Here is a 9,248-nt window from a genome sequence, read left to right as displayed (position 1 = left end):
GGTCCAGGAGAAGGCCCGTGTGTCACACTTACAGTGAGGTGAGTCTCTTCATGGTCAGCCTGGACCTAGACTGAGGTTTCTCTCCATCTAGATGGCAAACATCTGCAGGAGCATGAAGTGGGCCAAATGCCAGCCACTGAGGAGCTTCCACAGGAAGCACAGGAGTCCCCCAGCCTCGCATGTGAAGACCAGCAGGGGAGAGGGGACCCCCTGGGTGCCTGTGTATGCCTTGAGCCAGGTCAGATCTTCCTTCCTGAAACAAGCTCATGAAACTGAAAACCAATCCCACGGGAGGGAGGGCAGGATTGGCAGGGACCTAGAAGCCCCCAGAAACCATACGTGTCTCCACTGACTCTGGTAGAAGTGGAGCTGCAGTGTAGCTCAGAGTTGAAGGGATGGACTGGACTCTATTCTGAGCTTGTATTGGAGAAGCCTTGGTGTTCCTGTTACAGTGAAACTCTCAATTCCACCCCCAGAGCAGACTCATTTCCCAAGTTGTCTTCAGGCCCAGATGAGCAAGAAACTATACTGAAAGTCTATGTGTTATCAGGTGTCTTTAAAATGGTCGTTCTAGCCAGTCCCTCCCCCTTCCCCAATATAATGCTAAAACTCTCCCACCAATCTTTGTGCCTTGTAAGAAAAGGCCTAGCTGGCATTTTTTTTGGATCAGAATAGAATGGATTAAAATATTTTTAATATGATAATGCGAATCCAGAAGAACTGACTTACACTTTCAAGGTTGTATTCATACTCCATCAACCCTGAGGTATTCATAAAACAAATCTTGCCTAAACTCTGAAGACAGATCATTTTAATAAGCTAGCCTGTTTAGTCATCCCACTCAGCCCCCATGGATAGAGCATCTCTCTTGTTTGGTCACTGAGGAAACATGAACTCTTCCTCTAAATAATGCCCGCACAGAAGGACCAGGCCTGACAGGGTGACACAGGACTCTGTTTCTCTGCTGCTGCCTGTGCTCAGCCTCAGAGGACTCTCTGGGTGTAGAGTGAGTGTAAGGAGATATGGCATTCTTCCTCAAGGCATTCTCTCTGCTGAGACTCCATATTGAATTTATCTGGATTCCAGTTACAAATATTAAGTTCAGTAAAACATAAGGTCACATACCTCAATTCCTCATTAAACATTTTCCTGCTAATATGCGGAGATCATGTCTCCTAGACTTAAGACTGGGTTTGCTCTCCCCTTCTGTCCCTCTACAATGGTTTCAAGTGGACCCTTGGCCCCTTGGTTCTCCAAGCCCTTCATCCTCTCACTGCCTCTGCTCTGCTCCCTGAGGCTCCTCCTTTGTCCATTGCTAAACCCACTGCTATGTTCATAGGTCTCTGTGCTGGGGGTGACTCTACCTGGACCCTGGGCAGCTCTATTGACAGAGACAAGAACAAGAGTCTGTCAGTGGCTGTGGATCAGAGGAGTGAGGACAATACTGCCTTCCATGACATGGAAAGCACCAGGCAGTGCTCCATGTTCATTCATTGGCACAGGGCTCTGGCACGGCCACCTTTATTGACCCAGACTGCCCTGGAGCCTAACACTGAGTTTCTGATGGGCTCTGGGGACAGGGCCACCCACAACGCGCCAGTCACCAACACTGCTCTGGCCCTTTACAGGCCCCGTTATCCCATCAATAGTGTCATATATTGGTATATAGTCATTTGTTGTATTTTTCTGTTTATTGATATAATAAAATTTATCCTATAATTCTGTACTTATATGATCTCTATTTTTTGTTCAAGGCTCACATTAGCCCCTTGCTGAGGCCTCACCTGGGCAGTTCTGGAATCAGCCGAGGTCATGTGTGTCTCTGCTTAAATTTTATGAACTTCAGGGTAAATTTGGTTGTGTTCTCAGTCTGTCTTGTACATGCCTGTTAGCAAGCATCTCTTTCCTTACGATGTCAGAATTTTTGGAAACCTGTTCCATACATACCAAATTTCACATTTCTGAATCATAGGCTCATGTCTTTTAGAGCTTACTAATGCCTGGGATGGGTGCTGTCTTTGTTGATCTCACAGCAGCCTATGACAGGGTTTGGCACCGTGGTCTCCTAGTCAAGATCTCAAGATGCCTGCCTCCATGGGTGGCCAACACTATATCGTTTCTTCTCCAAAACAGAAGATTCCGGGTGCATCTGGGTGACAAGTTTAGCAGATGGAGACTTGTCTCAAGTGGCCTCCCCCAGGGCTCTGTTCTGGCTCCTACGCTATTTAATATTTACATCAATGACCTCCCAGAAACTTCTTCAAGGAAGTTCATCTATGCCGATGACATCTGCTGTGCAACCCAGGCATCCAAGTTCGACATCCTTGAGGAAACACTCACGAAAGACATGTCTCTGATATCTGATTACTGTAAAAAATGGCGACTAATCCCTAGCACTGCAAAAACGGTATCATCTGTTTTCCATCTACACCATGCCTCGGCTTCGCGTGAGCTTAATGTGCAGCTTGGCGATACGAGAATCCGACATGAAGCCCAGCCAGTGTATCTTGGCGTTACTCTCGATCGCACTCTGTCATTTCACAAACATCTCATAGAAACTGCAGCAAAGGTGGGCGCGAGGAATAACATCATTGCAAGACTGGCCAGTTCCTCATGGGGCGCGAGTGCTTCCACACTGCGATCATCATCTCTGGCATTATTCTATTCCACTGCAGAATACTGTGCCCCAGTATGGTTCCGTAGCCCCCATGTCCACCTGGTCGATTCCAAATTATATTCCTCCATGAGGATAATTTCTGGAACTATCCGTTCCACCCCGGTTCCATGGCTGCCAGTTCTTAGCAACATCGCCCCGCCAGATATTCGTCGGGATGCGGCATCATCTAAGTTCATTTCCCACGTCTACGCTCGGTTCATTTCCCACGTCTACGCTCGACCGGACCTGACAATATACGCAGATATCCTCGCCCACCCTGTCCAACGCTTGATGTCTCGTCACCCAATCTGGTCCCCTACGCCTACAGTGAACTTCTCTGTCCCAGACTCTTGGAAAGAGAGTTGGCAGTCAGCTGAGGTAAAGAACAAACACCTCATCACATACCCCTGCAAGTGTCAACCCGGCTTTGACCTAGCACGTTATGATTGGGCCCCCTTAATCGCTATCGAACAGGCCATGGCTGGTGTGCCGCTATTTTCCATCGCTGGGGAGCCAGAGACGACCCGAACTGCCCCTGCAGATACAGACAGACTATGACCCACATAGTCAACGACTGCCATCTCTACAGATTCAAAGGAGGTCTCGAAATTTTACATCAGGCTCAACCTGATGCTGTTGACTGGCTACGAAAGAAGGGCAAACGCTAGAAGAAGAAGAAATGCCTGGAATTATTATTATTATTTTTATTGTTGAAGTTACTGTTGTTGATATCATCGTTGTCATTGGATAGGACAGAGAGAAATGGAAAGAGGCTGCAGGGGGGTCACTTCACAGGTGGTGAAGCAGGTCTGCAGGTGTCTATCTTTCTCTCCGTCTCTCTCTTCCCTTCCTCTCTCCATTTCTCTCTGTCCTATCTAACAATGATGACATCAATAACAACAACAATAATAACTATAACAATAAAAAGCAAGGGCAGAAAGGGAAAATAAACCCACATGTGCATACATAATAAAGGACTAAAACCTTTTCAGTAGGGGGGAAAGAAGTCCTGTTCAATAGCTGACGATGGGTAGTCAATTGGAGAAAAATGAAACTGCACCAGTAATTAACACCATATGCCAAATTAACTCAAAATGGGTCAAAGATCTGGTTATTGGAACTGAGAACAAAAAATATAGAGAAAACATTGGTGAAAAACATCCACAATTTAACATCAGGCTCTATTTGGAGACTCATTGCTATGAGTAAGCAAAATTAAAACAAGGATAAATTACTGGGACTACATCAAATATATAAGGGAGTCGGGCTGTAGCTCAGCGGGTTAAGCGCAGGTGGCACAAAGCACAAGGTCAGCATAAGGATCCTGGTTCGAGCCCCAGGCTCCCCACCTGCAGGGGAGTTGCTTCACAAGCGGTGAAGCAGGTCTGCAGGTGTCTATCTTTCTCTGTCCCTCTCTGTCTTCCCCTCCTCTCTCCATTTCTCTCTGTCCTATCTAACAAAGACAACATCAATAACAATAATAACTACAACAACAACAAAAAAAAACAACAAGGACAACAAAAGAGAAATAAAATATTTTTTTAAAAAATTACTGGGATTACATCAAATATATCAGCTTCTACGAATTTAACAGCTTCTTCTAAAATAAACAGACACAGACACAAACACACACACACACACACAAAGGTAACCCAGAATTTGGCAGAAGATACCTGGATGTCACACAACTGACAAGAAACGGATAACAAATGATAATAAACAAATCATATGACTCAACGATAACAACAGAACAGACTCATTATTAAATCACTAATAAAAATAGAAAAAAAAAACAATCAATGTTCCTCCCTCAACAAGTGTATAGAGAACATGTTTTCTTTAGTATTTGTGTTAAGCTAGCTAGGCTAAATAAACTCTTTTCTAAATATACTACAGAATGGATGTAGAGCCTCAGAAAGTTACTAAGAAGGCACATAGCAGATAGTGTGCTTCTTTGTTTTTATAGATTTTTTTTCTCTTACTTTCTTTAAATTAGTGATTCAATAATGATTAAGAAGATTGTGGGATAAGAGAAGTACAATCCCATACAATTCCAGTCACCGTAGTTCCCTATACTGTCCCCTCCACTGGAAGGTTACCTAATCTTTATCCCTCTGTGAGAATGGACAAAAGATTCCTTTTTTTTTCCTCCAGGGTTACAGCTGTGGCTTGGTGCCTGCACTACAGTCCACTGCTTCTGGAGGTCATTATTTTCCATTCTTTTGTCTTTGTTGTTACTGCTGTGGTTATTGTTGCCATTGCTATTGTTGTTGGATAAGACAGACAGAAATCCAGACAGGATGGGAAGACAGAGGTGGGGAGATAAAGACAGATACCTGCATACCTGCTTCACCACTTATGAAGTGCCAACTCAGCAGTTGCGGAAAAGGGGGCTCGAACTGGGATCCTTACTCCAATCCTGGAGCTTTGTGCCATGTGCGCTTAACCCGCTGCCCTAACACCCAGCCCCTGGACCAAAGACTTTATGGGGTGCAGAAAGTAGAGTTGTGACTTCTGTAATTCCTTCTCCACTGGACATGGTCATGGACAGGTAAGTCCATACCCCCAACCTGTTTCTGTCTTTCCCTAGTGAGGCAGCAGGGCTTTGGGGAGGTAAGAGTTATATCTTTTTTTCAGTCTCCTATGATTTCACATGAAAAATGTTGATTTTCTTAAACCTCTGGGGTTATTGCTGGGGCTCAGTGCCTGCACTATAATCCACTGCTCCTGGAGGCTATTTTCCCTTTTGTTGCTAATCATTTTTGTTATTAACACTGTTGTCACTGTTGTTGGATAGGACAGAGAGAATATGAAAGAGGACAGGAAGACAGAGACAGGGAAAGAGAGAGAGACACCTACAGTCCTGCTTTACCTCTTGTGAAGTGACCCCCCTGCAGGTGGGGAGCAAGGGTCTCCAACTGGGACTCTTAGGCCAGTCGTTGAGATTTGCACCATGTGTGCTTAAACCACTGCACTGCCGCCTGGTCCTCGATTTTTTTTCTTTTATAATATACTTGTTAATTTTTTACAAGATGCTTTCAAATTATTTTTTAATTTTATTTATTTATTTTCCCTTTTGCTGCCCTTGTTGTTTCAAATTCTTCATAACAGCTGACTCTATCTTTTCAAATAGTCTCTGAGTAAAGAATATTTCATGCTCCTAAGGGAGGATGGACAACATACCCTATGTTCCACCTGAGGATGATGGATCCTAAATTGGGGCAACTTGGAACATTCGTACTCATGACCACAGAATGTGAACTCAGATCTATAGGGATGCAGAGGTCATATAGGCTCCTAAGATGAATATGGGCATCAAATCAGATCAAATTTTTGGGGCTTACAGTCATCAATATTTATACACCTTTCCCACATTTGGGAGCTACTCTCTTCCCTGATTCAGCTTTCTGGTCCTTTTTCCAGCCATGATATCATCTTCAGGATCTTCCCCCATAATCTACCTCTTGAATTACCGACTTTTATAATCAACATGAAATTTAATTTTAGATCTACTAGTGGGTGGCATTTCTTTTTAGAAAACTTAATTGAAGAGTTAGATGAGAATACAGAAACGACTGTTTATATTCATTAAAATTAGGCACCAAGAATGATCACGGGAATGTAGGGCTCAAAGACATCTCATTAACTCATTAACTAATCATATCTCTGCACATATTTGCAGGGATTTTTACATGAACTGTCTGTCACAAGGTGATAGTTAAATCTCTGATTTGTGCAGAATGTAGGGAAGAGATGATCTGGCAAGAGGGAGATGACACACCCCATATTATTAAAGAGATTACCAAAAATTAACAAAAACCATGCACTTGAATTAAGTGAGGAAGAAAAGAAGCAACAATCTACACGAGAGACAAATAGTTAAAAGCCCTCAAAGATCTACTGTTTAACATTATGTTTTAAAGCACTGACATGATGGAGAAAAGGAATCATTTAGGTTTTTCAATCAATTTGTATTTTTTTCAGGTAAATAAAGTGTTTTTATTTCTAGGGAGGTGCTAAAATCAGTGAGAAAACAACATAAAATTGAAACCAATAATCAATGCTATAGTCTATAGAATTCTTAGTGAGATGCTTTTTCAGCTGAATTATCTAATTCATTCTTATTCTTTGAGTTCATCTGGAAGTATTATTACTATTTATTAGTGTTCTGGCCATTTCTCATAGATGTCCCAGTTTTGTCCTTCTGGCCAAGTAGTTATGATCTCACAGAAAACATGTTTACTTATGGCAGCTGCAGTTGATCTTGAGCAAGGGAGAAAAGCTTCAACTAAGTATGAACAGGTGATGTGCAACTTAAAAGGAAATGCATGAATTTGATGTGTTACTCAGTGTTTTTGCCTTTTCTGGTGCAGTTCTTTTTTATACTCCTTAGAGAATCATTTCCTCCATTCCATAAATATACAAGTGTTTGTAAAAGGTTTCCATTTTTAAATAAATACATTAATATAATAATGAAAAAGAAATTGCAATTTGTTTTTTAAAAAACACAGAAAACGAGTCTAACATATCAAGAAAATAATTCACCAAGTAAAACGGGATTCATCCCTGAGAAACAGGAATGGATCAATATGTGAAGTCCAATCAATAAAATCTACCATGCCAGAAAAAGGGAGAGACAGAGAGAGAGAGAGAGAGAGAGAGAGAAGGAAAAGAAAAAATCACAACCTAGTAAACACCATTAAGACAAACCCACAGCTAACATCATTCTCAATGGGGAAAACCAAACAAGGATGTCCACTACCTTCAGTGTTATTCACTATAGTCACTGAGGTCCTCACCACTGCAGCCAGACAAGAAAGAGATATCAAATATATGCAAATTAGAAAGAAAAATTAAACTAGCACTATTTGCTACTGACTGATAACATGTCTGGAGAACCTCAAGGCTCTACGGACAAACTACTGAAGTATTTAATAAATTTCATAAAGTAACAGGATATAAAGTCAATACTCATAAGTCTGTGTCATTTCTGTATACAAAAAAAGTTAGAAGAGAGTAAAATAAAAGACTCAAGTACATTTACAATCAAAACCAAAAATATAAAATACCTTGGGATGTTCTCACAAAGGAGGTTAAAAAAAATAAACCACACAAACACATAAAGGAAAACTATTGGGCACTGTTAAAAGAAATAGAGAATTTCTTTTCACACAAGAATTGAAGAACATTCCTCGTCCCTGGATTGGAAGAATAAACAATATTAAATGGTCTTTCTACCAAAACTAATGTACAATTACAATGCAACCCCTATCAAGACTCAGTGGCATATTTCAAGAAAATTGAACAACTTGTCTAAAATTTTTGTACGTAATCATATTTTTCTGAATGCACAGTAATATTCCCATATATATAATATATATAATATATAACCCATAACTCCATACAGGCATTTATCCAAAGTACACTCAAATGTGAAGGGACATAGACACTCTTATGTTCATAGCTGCATTATTCACAATAGTCAAAGAGTGGAAGCAGCCTAAATGCCATCATCAGAAGACTAGCTAAAGAAGTTATGGGATATATATTCAGTGGAATGCTACTCTGCAATCAAAGAGAGATGCTATTGTGTCTTTCAGGACAAAATGGATAGAACTGGAGATGATTTTTTTTATAGATATAAATAAAGGCATTAAAGACAACTCTCAGATGGTTTCACTCATGTGGAATATAGAGAACTGAAACATGAACTTGAAAAAACAAAACAGAATCAAGCGAAGTGTAAGACTTGTGAGAACTCTAACGGTCATCTCTGGGTAGTGGAGTGGTTGGGATTCAGGACTCTGGTGCTGGGTGTGAGATGGCACTATACACTGGAATTTTACAATCTAATAATAAAATTTAAAAACACAAGAATCAGATAAAAATGAAATAAAAAGTGAAGAAAGAGGACTGGAGATGTATTCCATCAAGCAGGACAAGAATCTTGCCACACACGTGGTCCAGATTCAGGTTCTAGTACCATAGTGAGGTACCACAGCACCAGAGCAAGTTTCAGAGAGTGGTCTTTCTTCCTTCCTACCTCCTTCCTCCCTTCCTTCCTTCCTTCCTTCCTTCCTTCCTTCCTTCCTTTCTTTCTTTCTTTCTTTCTTTCTTTCTCTTTCTTTATTCCTTGCTTCCTTTCTCCCTCACTCCCTCTACCTCTCTCTTCCCTCTCTATTATTATTCCTATTGTCGATGTTGGTAAAGTCAGAGAGAGATCCAGAGAAGAGGGGGAGACAGAGATGGAAGAGAAAGAAAGACACCTGTAGACCTAATTCACCACCTACCAAGCGAACCCCCTGCAGGTGAGGAGCCAGGTGCTGGAACCTGGAGCCTTATGCCAGTCCTTGCGCTTCATCCCTTTTGCGCTTAACCCGCTGCACCACTACCCAGGTCCCTCATTCTTCCTTTCTTTCATCTTTATATGTTGGATAGAAATAGCCAGAAATTGAAAGGGGGAGATACAGAGGGAGAGAGACAGAGAGACACCTACAGCCCTGCTTCACCACTGGTGAAGCTTCTTCCCCCCACCCCTGCAGATGGGGCTGGTGGCTTAATCCTGGGTCCTTGCACATTGTAACATGTGCCA

This window comes from Erinaceus europaeus, chromosome 2 (assembly GCF_950295315.1).
Source record: "Erinaceus europaeus chromosome 2, mEriEur2.1, whole genome shotgun sequence".
NCBI lineage: Eukaryota > Metazoa > Chordata > Mammalia > Eulipotyphla > Erinaceidae > Erinaceus > Erinaceus europaeus.
The sequence above is the reverse complement of the archived record's forward strand: the minus strand, read 5'-3'. Positions refer to the sequence as shown.